Source organism: Primulina eburnea, chromosome 1 (assembly GCF_022965805.1).
Source record: "Primulina eburnea isolate SZY01 chromosome 1, ASM2296580v1, whole genome shotgun sequence".
In the NCBI taxonomy this organism is placed as follows: domain Eukaryota; kingdom Viridiplantae; phylum Streptophyta; class Magnoliopsida; order Lamiales; family Gesneriaceae; genus Primulina; species Primulina eburnea.
Window position 1 is genome coordinate 55,580,425 of NC_133101.1, and position 6,388 is coordinate 55,586,812.

Here is a 6,388-nt window from a genome sequence, read left to right on the forward strand (position 1 = left end):
AACCACAAGATTACCTTAGTTCCTTAAACCCAAAATGATCTTGCTCTCACTTCAATAACCCAACAAGAAACTAGAATCGAAGGAACAAAAGAAAGAAATAAGAACCCTAGCTTCCCCTTGAGCCGAAGAACCAAGAATAATGGAGGAAATGAGGGAAATGAGGGCAAACTCTTGAATTTAATCACTTAAAACAACAAAACACGACTTCACTGTTCATCGACCGCGGGTGCGCTAGCCCTTGGACCGCGGGTGCGCTTCGCATACTGCACAACATCCGAAAATCCGAAAGAAATGACCGCAGGTGCGCTGAGTTTCCTACCGCGGGTGCGATGGCCATACTGTCCAATCACAACGGGTGCAGCATCTTTTCTGGCGCGGGTGCGGTGTCCTCTGAAGCCAACAATAAACTTTGCAACTAAAATCGAATCGCAACGTCGCTTCTCCTCATATTTTGGCAACACTCTCAACAAGAAAGTTGCACCTCTATGTCTTATCTAACCATTCCAATTGGCCTCATATCAATTAGCTCAACATACAATTTATCATGAATTTAATCGTAATGACACTACAATATAAATACACATCATCTATAATCAACAATACTATAAATCATATATCGCAATTCTTAACATCAAAACTATACTTAAAATTGACCAAGTAGTCAATATACAAAATTAATCTTAAACCGTACCGTTCACCAAGCTTGGATATTACATAACCCACGCTGCAAACTTTTGACGACAACAAGCCGCACAATTTCCTTCCCTTGGAAGCTAGGACTCCTAGCTCGAACACCACCCGAGCCCAGCTACCCGAGACCCTCTCTGGACCATCTTAAGATGCTTTCTAACCATCCTAACCAAGCCCTGGCCACCCCGCTACGGCAGCCCCTCGGCCGCAAGCTCTAACGCATGGGGAAGAGTCCTATCTTGCATGGACTTCTTCCCTTGTGCTGCACACGAGTCCTAGCCATGCTAGGAATCTACCTCACCTTCGGCCATGTCCAGCCCGAGCCCTGCTCAAGCCTTGGTCGAGCCGTAAGTTGGTCATCACCTTAACCGAACCCTTGAACACCAACATGCAATAATTCGATCAAGCCTTGTTCTTAACGTGTGCAGCCGTGGTATGTGCTTGTCTAAGCCCTTAAACCTTCCTAAATACGTGCGTGTGTACTGTGTTTGATGGCTGCCAAGAGTCCTTTGTGTGTGTGTGTTTGTGTGTGTGTGTGTGTGTGTGTGTGTGTGTGTGTGTGTGTGTGTGTGGGGGGGGGGGGGGGGGGGGGGGGGGGGGGGGGGGGGGGTTAGGATTATATATATTAATTAAATCACGAGTACATGCTAGGCTCATTAACATGGTTAAATAGGCCCATTAAGCCATTAGTACATATTTTAAAAAAAAAAATTGTGTAGGAAAGTTCGTGAAAATATTAGCCGAGTTCTCCTAAAATTCATTTTTCGTCGAAAGTCGAGTACCGATTAAAAACATGTCGCGGCGTATAAAATCACATCAAAACTCCTTATTGTTGAAATATCATACATCATCAACCTTATTTTAAATAATTAAAAACAATTATTTAAAAAAAATATTTTCTTTTTTTCAGAATTCGGTCTCCGTTACTCGATCGCATCTCAAATAACTTTTAAAATACAGTTTCATGCATCCATATAGAAACTACATCCTAACCATATAAACATATCTAACATAATTAATTTAAACAATTAAAATCATTTGCTTAGCTATTTTTCATTTCCCCTAGATTTGCATGCAGTTGAATTACATCGTCTTATTTTTGGACCTTATATGTTTGTTGTTGGATCAAATTAAATTATATTATAATTTATAAGTGTTAGAAAAAAATTTTGAAGTTATATTAACTGTTGTATTATTTTAAAATCATGAAATTCTCAAATTAGTTTTAAATTATATTGCATAGAAAATCATTTAGATTTCTTGTTTTGTTATTACTTGAATACTTGTTGATGAGGCATTGAATGTTGAATTCTTGATTATTTGTTATTGAGTCATTGATTGACTGTTACTTGAGTATTTTTTATCGTTATTTTATTACTTTTTTAGTGATATATATATATATATATATATATATATATATATATATATATATATATAACTTGAACTATTTCAAAATGTAATATCAATACACTGCAAAGAAAGGAAAAATGTAGACATTCTCTTTTTTTAAGAAGAGACATCTGCAAGCTATTGAAAGCACTTCAATTCCTACACTCCCTACAATACAACGTCAATCAATGAAAGTCTTCCAATTCTCAAAATGCAAAATCCTTCAATTTCCTCTCTAGGAAATGCTCATCAGTCATTCTATATTTGTATAAAATGAAATCCTAGAAAAATAAAACAAATATGTGAATACCATGTTAACGTACGAGACGAGATAAAGTTCTATATTTAGATATGGAACTTTATCAACCAAATATGTTAGAGTATCCGGGCATAAATTTTGGAAGTCAGAATCGTCGATTTCAGAAATCTCATTATTGTCAATATTGTCACTTATTATACTAAGCGCATTAATGAGTTACGTACTGCATAAAGAAATGGAATTGAACATATGTTGGCAAATGGACAATGTTATTATGGAAGTAGGGCCAATCAGATTGATAATTTGCAGTGAGTAAGATCTATTCGTTGGAGTTCTCACTATGATTCAGTAAAAATCTTGATAGACATGTACACTGCAACTTGCAAAGTTTTGAAGTTCTTAGTGACTATTCTTAAATGGAAGAAGTAAGGCTGAATTTAGAGAGATTTACATAAACATGACGAACTTTGAATTTGTATTCATTTTGCGAGAACAATGTATGCACTTGGTCAAAATTTTCAAATAAAATTTCAGATATTTTGATTGCTATTATATTTATCTCTACTACCAAAATTATCATTCAATAGTTTGAGAACATGAGTGGGAAGAATTTCTTCTTGAAGTGAAAGTTTTTTCAAGAAATGAAATTGATGTGTTTGACCTTGATTGTCTATATAAGATCGGTCATTCCAGTCGACAAATACAATTAAGCATCATTATCACTTTGAGGTTTTTAATACATCAACAGATTTCATCTTAATGGAGTTAATAATCGATTCAATGCGTTATCAATAGAACTTCTTTCTCTTAGTACAACTTTAGATCTTAAAAATTCATTTGACTCATTTAACAGTGATGATATTTGCAAGCTTGCAACGAATTTTTTATCTTGAAGATTACACAGATCAAGACACAACGTTGGAATATGAATTGATATATTATAAACTTGATGTGATACAAATTTGGAGGTTTCTACACTAGTTGTGTTGTATCTGCAATTGATTGAGAATAGACAGTAAAATGTTTACGTTATATTGACCAGATTGATTCATCTTGTTTCACGTTATATGTGTCTACCGTCGCTACTGAGTGAGCTTTGTCAGCAATAAAACATGTGAAGACGACACTTCACAAGAAAATGGAGGTATCTTTCTTGTCTATTGTTTGACACACTATATTGAATGAGATTAGCTAAAACATATAGATGTAGATTCTATTATAGATGAATTTCGTATTTCAAACTCTCGTAGAACACAATTTCATTGAACAATGTAATGTAATGTTTTTTTTATAATAATATATAACTTATTATATAAAGTTCGAACCTTCTCCAACTCTAATTATTAGATCTGTCCAGCATGGAAGCCCATGTAATCTAGTAAATTTTGAATATATTGTTAAATGTGAAGTATTTCGATTTTCTTTTACAAATTCAAATTGAATTTGATGCCCTTGAAAATATAAAGAATGTTTAAATATTTGTATTATCACTTCATTGATTTGGGCTCAAAAAAAAAATCACTTCATTGATTTCGATAATATTTTTGACTTTGAAGTATCTTTATGTATTAAGTTCTCTTACTACTATCTAAAATTAAATAAAATATAAAAGTTTTACGTAATATTAACTTTATCATTTTCTAGTGAACAATGTCATCATGAATTTTTGGTATATTGATTGTTCGTAATTAATATTATTTATATATCTTAATCATAAATTTAATATTAATCTTTTCTAACGTGTTCTAAAAATAATTAAAATTCAAATTAAAATTTTTTCATCTAACAATGATAATAATTTTAATTTTGAAAATTATTACCATTCTTTAAAGTTTTGATAGACAAAATAATTGTGATTTTTAAAATATCTTTTGTGTTTTTTTATTAATAACAGTTCTACTTAAACAGTATATCGAATGAAGTGGTAAAGAAGACAATTTAATTTGATTACACGAGATTGCAATCCTCATCTGAATGTTATCTCAATTAATGTATAACATTTTTATGCAATAGTTCTTTATAAAAATATTTAAAATTTAAATATATTCATAACATAATATCAATAATTTTTAATGGTTATTCAAATACTCATATATAGCAACATGAGCTGATCGTTCGGGAACTAAAACAAAATAGTTACTATTGTTCCAGCACTGAACCTGGGGAATGACAAGATGTGGCCTTTTTATATGAGAAATTGAATATAAAAAATTAAAGATGATATTTTATATTTATATAGTATATATAGTTTTTTTTTAAAAAAAACATGAAAACTCTTTTCTTTCTTTTTTGAGTTTAATCGATTTTTTAAATTAGTTTGATTTATATATTATAAAATAAGACAATATTGTAATTAAAACTACCGGTATGACTCGAATCTGCGACCAACAAATCACATGATCTCAACTTTAATAATTAGACAAAAACGTCATCGACTTATTACTGTTTTTTTTTTGAATGAAATGCATCAAATTAAGTGGTAAAAAAAAGTTAGAAGTACAATACTCTGGGTATCTCAAGAGATAGATAAGATCATAGATTCAACAATACAATCGTCGACTTATTATTGTTGTTATTATTATAGTAAGTCATAAGTGAAACTGGCTAAGACACCATGAGATACCATAAAATATCTAATCCAGGAACAATGCATAAATTTACTTAAGGATCACAGATTTTACAGCTATACTTTGTCTCCTATTCCGTCCTTTTTCAGTACAATTTTCTGTCGCTTCTGGGAGCCTATTTCTGCATAACTTGCATCCACCCAACAGGTAAAAGTTAGATGGTAATAACAATATGTAAGAAGAAATCTTACCATAGAAAACTTAAATTCTACTCATCCATTAAGTCATTTCACTGATATCACAATTTAATCACATCAACTAAATTTTTGAATCTACCACTGATATATAGATGACGATATCGTCGAGTTTCGATTTGACAGAGATAATTGACACCAAATTTAAAAGAACTTGAAACTAAATCATTCAGGTTAAGATACTATGAATAGAAATTCAGCTAAGGTGATTTGAATAGAATTGCTGGTTGAATACATATGTCGATGGAGCTCGGAGATATTGTTATCGGATGATCTAAACAATCTTAGTCACTATTTTAGTGTTCCAAAGTATGGATCGGTTGAAAATTTGGGAAAATGTTCAAAATTGAGTGTGTGTATAATTGATTTCTAGAGTTTTTATTTTATTGATTTATTCATATTATTAGTACTTCGATTGTATACAAAGAATAAATATGATACATACTTATTTATTATAATATAATTTTAATTTTTTTCCTCAATTTTAATAAATAAAATAATCTTGAAAAAGTGTAATTTGTTGAATTTAATAACAATAATTAAAATTTTATATTACGGATAAAATTGAATTTTTAGTTTGATCATATACCAATTAAGTCATTTACAATAGTTTATTTATCAATTGGTAATCTTATCATTAATTCATAGACCATATATGTCTAAATCAATTTTGGACTCTTTAATTTTGCATTAGAGTATCAAATACTAACCTTATGCTAGCGTGAACTTAAACGTAACGGGACAATATCTTTAAATTCCTAAGAATTTGCACCATTCAGACCATAGTTGATCAAGTCAATTTGATTGACATATACAATGCATTTTTCACTCTTCTCGATTTTCCATTGACTTTTTACTTTCAATGTTCAATTTTAATTTGGCGAAAACTTGTGTGAGACGGTCTCATGAGTCGTATTTTGTGAGACATATATCTTATTTGAGTCGTCCATAAAAAAAATTACTTTTTATGTTAACAATATTATTTTTATTATCGATAGGGTTGACCCATCTCACAGATAAAGATTCGTGAAACCGTCTCATAAGAGAATTACTCTTCTGATTTTTGGTAGTTTGTTGAACGATGTTTCAATAATACAATCATATCACTAATGTTCATAATTTTCTTTCTTCAAATGCATTGCTATGACAAATTTATAATACTTGTCATTTTGGTCATATCATTGCTATATATTGACCCATATATGATTAAAAAAACTATATTTTATGAG